This window comes from Fukomys damarensis, unplaced genomic scaffold (genome assembly GCF_012274545.1).
Source record: "Fukomys damarensis isolate Sample0158 unplaced genomic scaffold, DMR_v1.0_HiC HiC_scaffold_20, whole genome shotgun sequence".
In the NCBI taxonomy this organism is placed as follows: domain Eukaryota; kingdom Metazoa; phylum Chordata; class Mammalia; order Rodentia; family Bathyergidae; genus Fukomys; species Fukomys damarensis.
Window position 1 is genome coordinate 12,964,519 of NW_022900932.1, and position 15,986 is coordinate 12,980,504.

Consider the following 15,986-nt stretch of genomic DNA (forward strand, 5'->3'; position numbering starts at 1 on the left):
CAATCACCCCGAGGCCGGTGGCCCTCTCCCGGCTGGACTGACAGATGAGATGGGAAGGAGAGGAAACAGCAGAGAGAGAGGGCTGAGGGCAGGGAGGCTGCTGTGGAAAAATCAGCGCAGGGCTTGAAGAATGAAGACATAAACCTGCCAGGAGGGAGACAGCCTCAATCCGTCCCCATAAAGCTGTCTTGGGGCCACCAAGGACGCTGGTGATGGCTCCTCCTGTGACCCCTGCTGCTCCCGCACTCCAGCCCCCACCTGGGGAGAGGCTGGCGAGGAGGGGACTGGAGGATCTCGGTTAAAGGGGTAGGTACATGGCCGGGAGGTCAGGGGCGCTGGAACGGACTCCCCATCACCTACACATAGTAGGTACTCAGCTGCGGCTGTCTGCGGGTGACCGAGTGAAGGAGCTGGGCCAGCAGGACTTGCCACAGGCCACCTCGATGCCACTTCAGAGTCATAGAGCAATGCAGAGCTCCAGGGGTCCAGGCCAAGCCACTGTCACCAGGACCTGCGCTATAGGTTGGGGTGTCTCCCCATAGTGTCCCCAACTGTGTCCATCCCATCCAGCCCAGGCCTGAGTCAAGAAGACTGTGCAGAGGATGCTGCCTGGCCCTTCCTCAGGCCTTCACGGCGCCATTAAGAACCAGGCTTGAAAGCCAGGAGTGGAGGCACATGCCCATGATCCCGGCACTCAGGAGGCCGAGACAGGAGGACTGGTGTGAGTTTAAGGTCAGTCTGGGATACATAGCAAGACTCTGTCTCAAAAAAAGCAAAAAAAATAATCATGTCTGAAATCTGCTTGTGATGTAAGTCCAAAAGAGGAGAGGATACAACAAAGTGACCAGAAGGAAACACAGCCAAGTGTCATCCAGGATGACCTCTGGGTGGGATGATTACCTCAATTTTATTTCTCATCTTTCACTTTCCTGCAACCTCCAGGCCATCTACAACAAGCCCATGTTACTAAGGGAGAAAGGACATTATAAAGTTGAAAATCAATAAGTCACTTCCACTGAATGCTGCTTGCGCCGGACTCCTCCATTTATAGGCCTAAGTAAAAAAAAACTGATGTCCGATTGGGTGGAGCAGTTTCCCTGAGGCACAGCTGCCCTACCAGGGCTCCCTCTGTGGCCTGCAGGGTCTGGGCAGGAAGGAGGGGACCAAGTCTATCCCCCATCTTTGCTGTGTGGCTTTGGGCAAGTACTGTACATCTCTGTGTGCTGGTGTCCTCCCCCTGCCCTTCCGTGTCTCAGGGCAGAGGACAGGGCTAAGGGCTGGGCATCCTAGGAGAGAACCTGTAAGGTTTCAGGAGTTGGGGGCACAGGGCTTCTCTGATCAGGGAGACAGTGTCTAGGGCAGACAGAGGTGGTGGAGCCTGGCTGGAGGTTGCAGGAGGTGAGGGGCCAGCTTTCATCCCTGTTTACAGTGGAAACACAGACTTGAAAAGGTTTCACTTTTCCACTGTTTTTGTGGCCGGTGCTGCAGGGAGCAGGGCTTCCTGATCTGAAAGCCAGCTTTCCAAGGCCACACCATGTCCAGCCCTGTGCTGGCCTCCAACAGGAAACACCGTGTTTTCAATTTACAGATCCCTGCCAGGCGCTGCGCACCACGGACCCGGCTGTGTGCGACTCCAGGCCCTGCTGCAGCTGGGAATCCATCAGGGGCTTTGCTCCCTCACAGCTCGAGCCTCAGGGGCCAAGCAATTTACGTGGCTCTGTTAGCGCTTCATGCACTCAGGACCACTCCCCCAACCCATGCACTGGCTTCCCCCTGACTGGACACAGGGAGAAACTGAGGCCCACAGAGAGAAAGGCTTCCCAAGGACACCAGAGTAACAGCAAAGACAGAATGACCTCAACCCAGATTGGCAGATCTTAAAACAGGGCCCCTGGCAAACGGAGATCGCCCCACTCCCCACTGAAGACAGCGATGACAGCTGACATTACTGCATGCTTCCCACAGGCCAGGCACCCACAGGACCGGCCTATGACCTGTCTGACCCTCACGTCGCCCAGGGGAGCAAACAAGCCCAGAGGACTAAGAACCTTCTCTAGGGCAGCATGGATAGCGCCAGTCTCACAAAGCTGCCAGGGCTCCCCGTCCAGCTTACCTGGGATATCTTTGGCTCTGCTGCTGCTGTTTGGGGCCACCATTCCCCAGGGCTCACTGTGAAGCGGGTCCTGCCAGCCCTGCCCATACCCAGGTGCTTCTGGGAAATTATCAGTGAACCGAGATGCCCTTGGCGGAGGCATTCATGCAGCCAGTGTGCACAGAATGTGGGCTATGCTGACAGGCATGAGGCTCTGTCCTGCACACAGAAGGGTCTCAGCTGACTCCTACACCCTGGGCCACAAGGTGCCCTGGCTGCACAATCTGGGAGAGGACCAGGTAAGCTGTCAGGAAGGCCTCCAACGTCTCCTTTGCCTGCTAGACTGCCAGCATTGTTATGTACAGACCCAGGCTCTTGCTCACTGAAGTAGCTGGTACACAGTAACTTCTAAATAAACAGCAGCTGAATGACTGAGGGATAGAGGTTGGGTTGTGAGTTCTACTCACAGTGAGTTCAGAGGCCTGGAAATCCTTCACGCTAGCCAGGCATTCATGGTATCTCTAGAGAGAGGAGTCTTACCACTGGCCTGGGTTCTGGGGCCTGTGTACTGGGTCCTATCCCACTACACCACTGTGGCTTCCAGCCCAGCCTGCCTGCATGGTGGGAATGGTGAACCTGTGCCTCCCTTTCCGGTGCTCCCTGAAAGGGTACGTTTTCAGGGAATAGAATCTCTTTCTTGTTCGCTTTTATCACAAACTGTTCCCTCCCTGCCCTTCCCACCCAGGGCATTCCTTCTCCCAAGTGGGAGGTAAGGGCCAGGCTCCCACGGTTCCCAAGAGTTCTAAGGGCCATGCCAGGAGAGCTGCTGCAGACACACACAGTGCTTCTGGGAAACTCCCAGGAAACTGAGAATGCTGGTGGCGAGGGGTTCATACAGCCAGTGTGTGTGCACAGACTATGTGAGTTCCCAGCCTGTGGGAACCATGCAGAGGCTCTTGGGAGTGGGGAGGAACCCGAGGGCAGCCCAGAGGGCCAGAGATGTGCATGTGTGTGCAAGGGTGGTGAAGAACAGGGCAAGACACTCACAGAGTGCACACATGCACGCACACACCCAGAAAGAGAAAAGGAGAGAGAAAAGTGAGAAAGTGGGTGCTGAATATCCTGGGACAAACCTGCTCCAAGGCAGAGGCAGACAGTACAGGGACAGAGACCACCTTGGTCATCCCTTTAAGGACATTCCTTTAAGGTGGAAGTGGATGGACCAAAGACAGCACAGTGGAGGGTGGGCAGAGATCGACAGATGGGCACCCAGCCCCAACAGGCTTTCCAGTTGCTATGGGTCATGCGTTAGGTGAGACTGCTGTCACCTGGGTCTCCCTCCATGTCTGGGTACTGTGTGATCTCAATGTCTAGGGACAAGAGGGTACTCTTGCATCTGGTGCTGCACTCTGCCCTAGGTGATGACTCTGAGCCTCTTTTCAAAGCCCTGCCCAGCTCTGGGCCTCAGTTTCCTCCCTCCTGCCATTTCCTACAGCAAAGGTCAGACCGATACATCCTCCAACACCTCAGCCCCGACCATCCTGTGTCTCCAAGCATTCAGAGACATCTGTGTGAGCTGCTGGGCCATGCACGCTGTTTCCCATATTACCCTATTTCTGAATAGATATTTTGAGTATCTCAAGCCCTGCCCACACTGGGCTTGGATTTTGGAAGACTAGACCTGGACCAGGACAGCTCAGCTACAAAAGGGATCACCAACATGAGCACCCTTCCTGCCACAACCCATTGGGCTGCTTGGGGCTTGGATCTGACACGTCGGGTTGCAAGGAAAGCCTAGGGAGAAATGGTGCCCACTGTGCCCTTACAGATCCCAACCTTTGCTGGCTCCCCATGCCCAACAAACAGAGGTGTGGTCCCCGGCAGGGCCATCCCATGCCACTCTTCCCACTCGCCCTCTGCAGGACAGAACTCGTGCCCAGGGATGGTGGTACCTGTGTCCTCCCGTTGTCCTTTTCAGATGCTTGCAGCCTGCCCTTCCCAGCAGGCACTGAGTGTCCTGGGCAGCCTGGAGGCTGACCCAGCTGGCTGGGCAGGTGGGTCCCGAAGGCCATCGATTCTCCCCGTGGAGGGCTCTGAGCTGAGCCCTGTAATCCCCATGGAATTTGGGTCCGGGGTCCTAATGATTACAGACCAGGTCTGCAGGCGAGAAAATTCTGATGTGCCCTCCAAGCAGCCTCCTCTGATCTTCTGAGTGGCAGGGACACAGGCCCCACAGAGCTCAGGCATGTGCCCTGTGCAGAGAGGCTGGCTGAGGGCTTGGCCTTGAAAGTCAGATGTAGCCAGGCTCAAATTCTAGCCCCAGTTACTGGGGTAGCTGTGTGGCCATAGCCACTTTACTTGACTTCTCTGCTATTCAGTTTTCTCATTTCTAAAACAGACTTCTCCGAAGACTCAATTAGATGATGCATATGAAGTAAACGGGATACGTGCGGATGAACAGAGCTACCACGATGACTCCCCAAACACATGACACGCTCCCGAACGACGTCACAGCCACATGGCGCAGCACAACACAGCAAGTGACAGCAAGGGCTCAGCCTTTGATCCTGGCTGGTGGCCTTGGGCAAGTCACTTGCTCTCTGTTTGCTGACTGAGGTCCATCCTTAAAAGTTTTCCTTCCAGAGAACCCCTGCCCCACCCTCAAAAGAAGCAGGTTGTCCTGGCACCCAGGTCACTAGGCTGCCTTCTGGTCCTCTGGTCCTGACCTGCTCCCACAGCCACTGAGCCACTGCCACCTCCCTGCTGAGAAGCTTCCCAGCACAGATGGGACCTTGGGGACCCAGGCAGGCCCCTGCAGCCCAGCCCGAGGCAGTGGGAGCCTGGGGTCTTGGGTCAGCTTATTCTTGGAGCAAAGCGTGCAGATTTGGAAAACTCATATTGTCCTGAGATTAACTACGTTTAATTCTGGCCAAAACCTGCTCTGACTCACTGCCTCTTCCCTGGCAGGCCCCATACTCATTACCATTTAAACACCTGAATTATAGCACTGCCCTGCACCAAAGCCTGGCAGATAATTTACTTCCGTTACAAAGGGCCCATGGGGGAAGGCCCCATTCTGTAACAGCTGGCTGTCAGCTTTCTGGCAGGAGGGGCGGGCACAGGCAGCGTCTGTGTGAAGATCGGTAACAGGAGACTTCAAATGAGGTTTTAGAGTGTGTGTGTCCTCCTCCTCCTCCGTGTCCAAAGAGATGCTCCTGGGGCCCTTGTGCAGGTCATGAGGATGGAGGAGGTGACACCCAAGTTAGGTGCGTTGAGGCCGAGTCACAGGATACACATGCTACCCTGAGATCCAGCTGTTCTCCTGATTTCCTCTGCCTCAGTTTCCTCATCCACAGAATGGAGATGGTTCTGGTCCCCACTTCCAAGGGTACAGTTGTCATGGAGAAGGAGGATGCCAACGCCATTATTATTACTAATAATACCCTAATCACTACCATCTCCAGGTCCTGAGGCCCAGCTGGGCTCTGCCCTTCAGTGTCGGATGTTGACCCCCTGTTCTAGGGGCTCTGGGATACATGCCCAATGCCTGGTGCAAATGAGCCCCACAGAGATAGGCACCACTCTGCAGCTGAGCCCAGCACCCTCATCCACTCTGTCCCTGCTCCACCAGGTGCTACCTGGCCTGCAAGAGGGCAAGGCGGTGGCTCAGGATGGCCAGCTCCCCCGGCTTCCAATGAATGAGGCCATTTGCCCTTGGCTCTGTCCCGTGTCCCCAAATCTTTCTGAGTTGTCCCTTGTCCCATCTGCTTGCCAGTCTGGGTTCTCAATCACTCCACAGACACATGAGTGTCCCTTTCAGGCAGTCAGTGTTACGGGACACCAACATGCTGTTCCCTGCCCCAACACTCAACGCAGCCACTGAGCAGGTATAGATGATGCCCTGGTGCAAGCCCGTAGCTGCCTAACAACACTCTCAGTCTGCCCAGCAGGCCTCCCTGTTGCTAACTGCCCGGGAGAGGGCACCTCTGCCCACAGCACTCTGGTACAGATGTCAGCCCCTGCCCCTACCCCAGCCCCACCTGACATCCCTGAGTATCTGAGTAGCAGTGGTTGTAATCCTCCTCCTCCAGGAAGCTTTCCGTGCACCCCACTCTCAAGGCCCCCTCCTGTCTGGATCTAACCATGCAGCCATTTCTGCATGCACCCGTGCCATGACTTGCACTGTGAGCTCCTTGATGGCTCCCTCAAGAGCAGAACACAGCAACCCCCCAACAGTAGGTGCATACTGCACACTGATGCCTTTTAGCAACTACAGATGGAGTGAGTGTGCAGCGTGAGCAGGGGCTCCCCAGCACAAAGGCCGGGAGGCAGCTCTGCAGTGCACACCCACCGGGGCCACCCTCAGCTGGTTGTGCAAGCGGGATGCCAGGGATGAGAGGAGCTTGGACCTCTCTTCTGAGCGACAGCATCACCCAGACCCTGAGCCCTGACATCATCCAGGTAGAGGGGCGAGGGCCCAGCACTGAATAATTCCTTCTCTGTCCCTTGCTGGGGCCCAGATGCCTCAAACAAGTCTCATTAGGACAGATCCAGCTCTGTCACCTCCTTCACTAACTGGTCACTGCCAAGTGGAAATCGGGCAGGGGAATCTGGGCACTGTCCCACCTCTGAAGTGCACATGATATTCCTGGACACTTTCCATGGTCAGGCACCCAGGGCCAAGAGTGGGTTGTGGATTTGGGCTGATGGAGCAGGTCAAAGAAAGGACCAGTGCTGGGGAGCAGGCAGCCCCTGAACACTGTGCTGAGGTGGCCCAGTCTTCCCAGAGGCTGCAAAGGATGGTTTAGGCTGAAGTCTGGTGGGCTGCTGTCCTGGGTGGACCTTTCTGGGGAGCTGAATGTATGGAACAGCCCAGAGACCAGACTGTGAGCTCAGGAGCACAGAGTGGCCCCCACAGCCTCCCTGGGTGGCCTGGTAAGGCAGTCTATGCTGGATCTCAGTTTCCCCACCTGTAACAAGAAGGGGTTGTGACAATGATACAGCCCCAAGACAGCCCCATCCACTTGTGTCCCCTTCTGTCTCCCTTGGGCTGCTCAGGGGAGCAGCTCAGCTGGACCTACAGAAAAAGCTCTCAGATCTGAGTGGACACTGCAAACTCCTGTGGAGTCAGGGGCTTCTTGTAAGAGCAAGGCAATGGCCACTACAAGGTACATTGTGCTCAGGAGACAGCTCTGTCCCTCAGGCTCTGGAGCTGGTAGCAGGCTGCTAAGCCAAATGCTCTGTGGCCAAAGGGAATGGGGCTGAAACGACAGCCTGGAAGGGAGACATCAGGAAATATCCGCCAGACTATCATGAGGTTTGTTTTTTTTTTTGTTTGTTTGTTTTTGAGACAGGGTCTCACTATGTAGTTGAGACTGACCTGGAACTCACTATGTAGCTCAGGCTGGTCTCAAACTCACAGCGATCCTCCTGCCTCAGCCTCCCGAGTGCTGGGATTACAGGCATGCACCACCATGCCCGGCTTATCATGAGGTTTTAAGAGCAGAAAGAGCCCTTACAGATCACTGGCTCAATCCCTGGCCACCTGCAGCTGCCAGGCAGGAGAAGCAGGGAGCTTCAGGGTTCAGGGGGCAGTGACAAGAGCAGGGTGGGTGCCATGGGGAGCCTGGCTGGGAAGGGGGCTGGGGAGAGCTCACAGGGCCACCCCGGGAGGGTCAGTGTCTCAGGCTAGACTGGCACACTGGCCAGAAGGTGGCCAGACAGGTGGCTCAGGCATGCATGCCACAGAATTATGAAGCAGAGCCCTTGGGTTCAGAAAGAGCCCCCTAAATTGCCTGAGGGAAGTGGCAGAGAGTCCCAAGAAGCTGGGAGGCAAGATATGCGGCCCCCCAAACCATAGCTGTGGAGGGTGAGATGCGCGGACCTGGAGGTAGATGTGAGAGGAGTGTTCCCCGAGGCTTGGAGAGCCCCGACTCCCTGCTCTGTGTTAAGCAGTCAGCTCTCCACGTCTCTGGAAGGCTCTCGGGGGCACAGCTCACCCAGCAGTCAGGGTGGAGGACACCAGTGGGGACCACACCAATGTCACTGCCTGGGGATTCGGCTCAGAGCCTGTCCTGAGCCTTCACAGAGCTACAGTCCAGCAGGACTTGCAAAGCAAGGCCAGGTCTGGGGTTGGAGGGGCCACCGAAGGGGACAGAAGTCTCCCTGGGCTGGGACAGTAAGCAAGGCCCACATGGAGCTCCCCTGGGCAGGCAGTGGCTGTCCCCATGGAAGGAGAGAAGCCTGGGGCCTGGCCCTTCCCTGACTCCCTGACACACTGCCTGGAAAGAGGCAAACAAGAGGACAGAAATGGAGCGAGCATCCAAGGGCAGCCTAGGGGGCTCCTGGGAACGAAGAGGAAAATCTGCTTAGGAGGGCAGAGCCTCTGGAGGGGCCAGGGAGACACCTTACCTCTAGAGAACCCCATCTCCAGGAGGGAATTCCTGTCTTCCCCTTCCTACTCTTAAAGCCAGTATCTTCTACACGTGGAAATCAGGTTCAGTGGGGCAAGCCCTCTGGGCACCTCCGCAAATCAGACGGAGTCCTGGCTGGCAAGGGAGGGTGTCCTACTTTCCTGGGGTGGCTCTCACCCTCTGACCCCCTGTTTCCTTGAATGCTCACTGTCTGGAAGCCAGGACTGGTTCCCATGGGGCACTGCCTGTCTTGGTCATGTGGCTGTCATGGTCTGAGGCTGTCTGGAGATGAGGTGCAGGCAGCTCCAGCTCACTGCAACCCATGGGGGTGTAGGGGTGGTGGAACCTCTACCAACATTTGTCCCCTGACTGCTTTTGTGAGCTCCTGCCATGGTCCTGCCTGCCCCTTCCTGTGCTGCAGGACAGGGGGCCCTGGTCTCTAAGGAGAGCATGTGCTCAGCAAGCTCTTTCCCACAACCCTGCCTTCCCCCAGCCTCAGTTTCCCCACCTGGGAAGCGAAGAAGCCGGCCCCTCTGAGCCTAGCCCATCCACTATGTAGTTAGGAGCCACTGTGGGGCTGTGCGGTAACAGAAGACGTGAAGACTCGGCGTGCATAGCAAACACTTGCAGTTTCCAAGACTTGGTGTGAAAACGGTGGTGTATCCAACAGATCATCATTCCAATGTATAGTCCATAAGCAGCAGCCACGGCCACCCAACCAGCATGGAGGGCGGAGAGAAGGGCATGTGGGAAGGAGGGGAGCCAGTGCTTAGGGCCCTGGGGGTGGAGCTGTGCCTGCTACATGCAGAAATCATGGACTGGGGCAGGCGTCGGGACCATGGAGCACTGCGAGGACAAGGATGACCCCACACCATGGAGGGGAATGGGACAGAGGGAGCTCCTGGGGCTCATCCACGTCACTGAGATAACCCAGGACCCCCTCTCTCCAGCATACTCTCCCCTGGGGAGGGCAGTGTTTATTCCTGAGCTCACCCACCCTCCCTACAGGCCGCTGTTCCTGACACCTGACTTCTAATTATAGCCGGAATCTCATTAGCGCTGGGGAAAATGCCAGGTTTCCAGCCGCCCCCTGCACAGGCCCACTGTCTCTGGGCAGCCTTGGTGGGCTCCATCCCAAGTGGGCCCGGCCCCTGAGCATAGCCTCTGAGCAGCTTGGAGTGCAGGATGACGCCTGGACACCTCCAAGGGGCGGCAGGGTGGGAGAGGACAGGAGGATGACACAGAGCAGATTCGCTGTGGGGGACCCAGTAGGAGCAGATCTGAGGGAGGCGTGGAGGTCCTGGGCTCAAGGGGACATGTGCGCAGGGTGACCGTGGAGTGGAAGTGGGTGTCGTGGGACCACAGAGAAACAAAGACAGTGACAGGAAGAGGCAGAGAGATGGAGAACACTGCCCATGCCTGCAAGAGCCTGGAGACACAGGAGCATACACACGTGCACACACATGCACACTCATGCAGAGGTCCAGGCAGACTCGGGACTCAGGGAGTCCAAAGAGAGACTGGCTGATGAAAAGGGAAGGCCAGAGCTCTGGGGCCGGGATGCCCCACTGCTGCCCCTCAGTGGGTCCCTCGTGTGCAGCAGGGCCACCCTGGCCGGTTGAATGCAGGTTAGCTTGAGAGTCTCAACAGGAAGCTTTCCACGGGGGTCTGGGCACACTGGGGTCTCCCTGCTCCTCAGTTGGTCACGTATGGCCAGACAGCTTCCCCACTGCACCATAGCGGGCCCACACCACCCACGCCTGTGCTCCCCCGAAAAACCCAGCACCTCCTTGGGCCCCCATGGGGACTGGGACACTGTGCTGGGCTTCTGGGGAGAGAACTGGGCCCACAGCAGGGCCAGAGGGCAGCATGCCTCACCCAGCCAGCAAGACCTCACACTGTGTCCATGGGGCAGGGGTGGGTCTGCAGTGGGGCTCCCCGGGGGCTCAGGAAAGGGCTTGGGAGAGGACAGGTTACCCCTGCTCACCCAGTCTCCCCAGTGCCCATCTCAGAGTCTCTTCCTCTCTCTCAGACTCAGGGATGTTACAGGGCCCTGGCCAGCCTATGGCCCAAGGGTCCTGGGCCAACCCAACTCCACCTCATGCACATTTAGCAACAAGGAACTCTCATACCATCCAAGGAACAGCTTTAAAAAAAATAAAATAATCAATTCCAACAGCTCGGTCTCTTGGAGAGCCGAATGTGAAAACACCAAGGGGACAGCATGGTTGCCACCATGGGCACCGAGGTCCCCTGGCCAGTGTCCCCTGGCTCACTGCCCTGGCTGCCCCTGAGCCACAGGCTGTATCACCTTCTCCACGGAGGACTGGTACCCGAGACACGGGAGAAGCATCTTGCTCAGTAAAACATCCCTGGGGCAGCTGCAGCAGGATGTGGCAACAGAGGGACATCATCCAGTATGCTTCTCTAGTCTTCAGCCACTGTAGTCCCTTCACCCATTTGATAGGTGGCAGAGCGGAGTCCAGGGAGAGGCAGTGGCTTCCCAGAGACACAAGGGGACCAAAGGTTAGGACGAAAGCCTCACACTGCGGCCCACAGTGACGATCTGCCAGGCCCAGGAGGAAGGGAGACATCGCCACTCCACCACCTGCAGCCCAGCCATTTCTAGGACGTGGAGGTACTCATTACCACCACTGCCTTGGAGCAGTTTTCTTTTCTCCCACCAAGGCTTTCGGTTCCTTACTTATTTTTTTTTTTTTAAAAGAATAAACTCGAAGCCACTCTTATGATTAATTACCAGCTGCCTCATGCTCCACCACTGGCAATTTCTGGAAAGGGAATGAATTACCTTGAAAAACATCGGAAAAGAGAACCCACCGTGAAGGAGAATTTCAAAGGTTACCTGACAATTAGCAGTGGGTTCCCCTAGCAGACTGGAATGCGAGAAGGCCCCCGAGAAAGGGCTCACTGCCAACCTTTGGGGGCACCTTCTGGGTCCAGGGAGCAGCAGGCTCAGGGGCTGCGTAAGTGACTGCCCTGTGGCTCTGTCCCACGTCTCTGAGGCATTCTGACTGCATAGTTTTGAGGACCTCAGTTCAAATCCCCACCCCTGACAGTTACAGTTCAATGGATTTCTTAGCCACATTAAACCTCTGGATGGGCTTGAACTCATGGCAATCCTCCTGCCTCAGCCTCCCAAGGGCTGGGATTATAGGTGGGCTCCATCATGCCCAGCAAGATGTACGATTAAAAAAGTATTCATAGAGCTGGGAATGGTAGTCCATGCCGTTAATCCCAGTGCTTGGGAGACTGAGGCAGGAGGATAGCACATTGAAGGCCAGCCTGGGCTATGTAACAAGACTACGTCTCCAAAAAAACCCTAAAAATAAAACAAAGTATTCTTGGTTTCTTGAGCATTGTCACTCACAATGGTATCACAATTGTCCTCATTTTTAGACGATATCCTACAGCAAGGAAAGGACTTGCCCAAGGGATACAGACACAGACACAGGGACCTGGGAGTCCAGCAGCAGGAAGTAGACAGCCTGGCACCCCGCTTCCGGAGCGATGACGGCTCAGTTCTGCCACCCCCCTTGGGGACACTGTGCTGTCCAGGGTGTCACGGCCCCAGGTGAGGCCTCTGTGCTGGGGAAGGGCGTCCTAGCTCTCTGGCTGGCAAGGTGCTCTGGGACAAAGAGGCCTGGGCTGAATGTGCATGTGTGCGAATCCTCTCCTCTGTGGGTTGAAGTCTGCACAGGTCGCCATCTGGCACGTGACCAGGTGCAACCAACCCTCCAACGCCACCAGTGATGAGACAATGGTGTCCAGGCAGAGGCTGTGGATGAGGCTCAGCCTCAGGACTTGCTGTCCCCCAGCAGTCTCAGGAGCTCCTGAGGAGCTGGGTCCCCTGCTCAGGCCAGGGCCCACTTTGTGTCTCTCAGGGTGGTGGGTGCACCAGGGGAAGGGGACGGTGTGGCCAGGGTTGGGGGGACAGGAGGGCTGACACACTCTGAAGGCTGCTGTGTTCCAGGTGGGCAGCTCCCTCGACACAGCAGCAGGGCAGGCACTGCACCCATCCCCACTAACACACAGGTAAACTGAGGCCCGGAACAACTGTACAAGGTCACAGCAGACAAGCACCAGAGTCAGGATTTACCCCCGCAGTGCCACCTCAGCATCTGTGAGCCATGATGGTGACTGTACCACTCTGCTTTCTGCCCGGCTCAGCGCAGTGGCCCACGTACCTGCAAACTCAGGGTGGCACGGGCAGGCCTGACCTTCTCCCAGGTACACTCCCAGCAGCCACACCAGAGACAGACCAGGCCACAGAGGTGCAGGGCTCTGGGTGTTAGGAGGGACCACTGGGACACAGAGGTGTCCCACCCTGTCCCTGAGTCAGGAGTCTGGCTACATGTGGACTTGAGGTTGGGCTGACAGTGCACACCTACCTCTGTGGTCTGTGCAGTGCGTCACCAGTGTCCCTGGCGCCGGTCAGCAGCTCGAGGCCCTCACTCCAGCTCCATCCTCCTCCTACAAAGAGAGCAGGGATCAAGGTCAAGGGAGCCCGAGATGCCACGCAGCCACAGCCCCCAGCTGCGGTCAAGTCCCCAGCCACAGACTGTCCCTGAAGGGCAGTCAGGCATTCACTCAACACATACGTCACAGACCCCAGCGTTGTGACAGGGCTCCTCAGCAACATTTTAAACAATATGAAATTTAAAGTGACACCCAACCGAAAGAAAGGTGCAGGGGCTGCACAGCACACAAGGTCACAGCGTCTTATTTAAGGGAAGTGAAGTTGAAGGCTGAGGCAGGGTGAGTCAAGCCAAGTTACAGGGAGCAGCACTCCAGGCAGGCAGAACTGAAGAGACAAAGGCAGGGGAAGAAAGCACAGCCCAGGGGAGGCCTTAAGAGTGGGATGTGGGGGAGGTTGGGAGGGGCAGGCGATTCATGGACTCAGAGTAGCTGAGGGCTCTGGCTTGGGACGACCTGCAGGGTTGAGGAGGGAGAGGGCTCCGGAGGCAGCGAGGCAGGGAGACCATGGAGGCCGCTCCAGGGCCCAGGAGGGGCAGAGAAGCAGTGGGAAGAAGCAACAAGGAGGGGCTGAGATGGGGTGGGGCCAAGGCTTGAGGCTGCAGAGGCCGTGATGGGCCACTGTCTCCCCCACTTCCGCTTCTGTACCACCTGGGGCTGGGGGCCACCTCACTATGCAGCAGGCCAGGGTCCCCCAACAAGGCCCGGTGCCTGACATCATCGATGAAGAGGGTGTGGTTCAGAAGCTGTTTCATGCTCTTACACAGCGTGTGGCTGGGACATGGTTCTTAAAACTCCCTGTGCCTCAGTTTCCTGACTGTGGGGGCATTAGGGATGCCCCTTATACAGATGGGTGGACGGTGTAAGGGTAAGACACACAGCGAGGCACGGATTACCTCACTGGGCCCAGTGTCCCCACCCTGCCACCACAAAAGGCAATGACCTCACCTCCTACCCCCAAATGCTGCCATCTTGAACATAAAGAGCCCTTGGGCTCCATGCCCCTAAATCTTCCTTTCACAGAGGGGAAGTAGAGGCCCAGACTGAGGTCACAACACGTCACAGGGTGAAGAGGACCTGGAGTGGCCTCGTCCAAGAAAAGAAGCTGCCACGATTTGCATGCAGGGCTCAGAGGTTCTCTAGCTTCCTGAGGTCACATAGCTAAGGAGCTCTGGAGTACCCTGTGGGGATGAAGACGCTCCCTGCCCCAAGCTTGCAGGGGCAGACTCGGGAGCTGGGGCAGGGCAATGACAGAGGCAGCAGAGTGCACCTCACCCACCCAGCCCTCCCCTAAAGCTCCCAGCTTGTGTGGGCTTGGCCAGCTGGACAGACGGGGAGGAAGCACAGAGACATACGTCCCTGGCTGGCCCTGGCCTGCACAGTCCACGGTGGTAAACATGGCAGGGAGCAGTGCGCAGCCGCAGATGGCTGCAGCCCCTAGGGCGGGCAGGGCACAGGTGCCCAGCAGGGCCCTGAAGCTCCAAGGGAAGATGGGCTTGCCGGAGAGTAGCCATCCTGTCCTGGGCAAGGCAGAGGCCTCTGGGGTGGGGACTGTCCTACGACTAAGATGGTTCCCCAAGCCACGTATGCCAACGTGCCACATCTCCTCTGCGGATCCCCAAGGAGGAACAGGGTGTGGGTATGGTTGAGGCACCGGGTCGGGCCCCAGTCCCCGGACTGGGCTGGGCAGAGTGGAAGCCGAATCCCTGCTGTGCTGTCTCCTGACCTGAGGGAGTCACTCTGCCTCTCTGAGCCCCGTCTCCTTTCTGAGCAGGATTCATTTTCCTTCCAGGCTGACTGGGTGACGCTGCACTTTGGCCAGGGCACAGGGTCACATGGCCGCTGGGTGCTCTGCTGGGCACAGCAGGGACACCCGAGTCCTCCCAGCATGAGTGCACACATGTACCCTGTGACCAGGGCAGCAGAAACAGGTGTCCAAGTGAGAGAGCTTGGCAGACAGGGACCCTGAGCTCAAGGTCACACACAGCCGGGTGGAGGGGATCAGATCCACTGGCACGTGAGCAGCTCCCACTGCCCGCCAGACCTGCAGAACCGCCCTGAACCGGCTTGGGCCACACTGCATTAGGCCAGGCCCCATTTCACAAAGGGGCCAAAGGGCAGCAGATCCGGCCCCAGTCCTCCCCACACTCCCAGGGGGAAGGGGCTTCCTCATTGGAGACCCACTGGGTAGGCGTCTCCTGACACGACCTTTGGGAAACAGGCCCATCCTCCCCTCGGTGGCCAGGGCAGGCTCAGGAGCAAGGCAAATATTTACCTCTGATGGTTATCCAGACCTTATCCGCAGGCACCACCCTGCCTCCCGCATTCCTGGAATACGCGTCCCCTGACCTCACTGAGCTGGGGCCCTGGCTGGGACCCCCCAGGGAGGAGCCAGGCTGCCCTGATGAGGCAGACAGGGTGGGAGCACCGGCTGAGCCAGAACCCTGCACAGGATGAGGTTGCCCAAAGGTGGCAAGTCTTGTGTTGGCGCCATCTATAGCTGGGTTCATCAGGGGTGCAGTCACCAAGGCTGTGCTCGACACCTGCTACTTGAGCACAGACAGACAGCGAAGGACTGAGCCTGCTCCTGCTTGCCAGGCCTCCCTCCTGCCAAGCCTGGGACCTCTCAGGCTCACTCCTGTCCCCAGGGAGCCGGGAGGTCCCACATTACGGACCAGACTGCTCCACAGGGACCACAGGTCAGTGAGAGACGCTGAGCACACCTTCAGTGGCTCTGCGGTCCTCCTCACTGTCCCAAGGAGCCCTATGCACCCTTCAGCACCCAGATCACCGCATCCATGCTACCTTCCAGTCTCAAAAGTGACCGTGCCCTCCCTGAACTTCCAAAACACTCTGTGTTTCTTCCTTTCTTGTAGAGTTAGAATGGGGCACCAGGTTATCTCGACTCACAAGGGCCACAAGGGCAGGCAACTTGCTCTCCTCCTTCCAGACACAACAGAGTAGAGCCCCAAGGCTGGGCAGCCCTG

At 57.4% G+C, this 15,986-nt stretch overlaps 1 protein-coding gene across 5 annotated transcripts in view; it reads right to left on the reverse strand.

Annotated features, from left to right (window-relative positions):
• Zmiz1 (zinc finger MIZ-type containing 1) overlaps positions 1-15,986 on the reverse strand; it is a 149,542-nt gene that overhangs the window by 104,450 nt on the left and 29,106 nt on the right. For 4 of the 5 annotated variants that reach the window (XM_010617796.1, XM_010617797.1, XM_033766478.1 and 1 more), the window contains exon 3: positions 12,915-12,996. The gene's annotated coding sequence lies outside the window, so the exon portion shown is untranslated. Of the gene's footprint in view, positions 1-2,113; positions 2,175-12,914; positions 12,997-15,986 lie in introns of those variants that run through there. The other variant, XM_010617795.2, reaches the window with a different exon arrangement.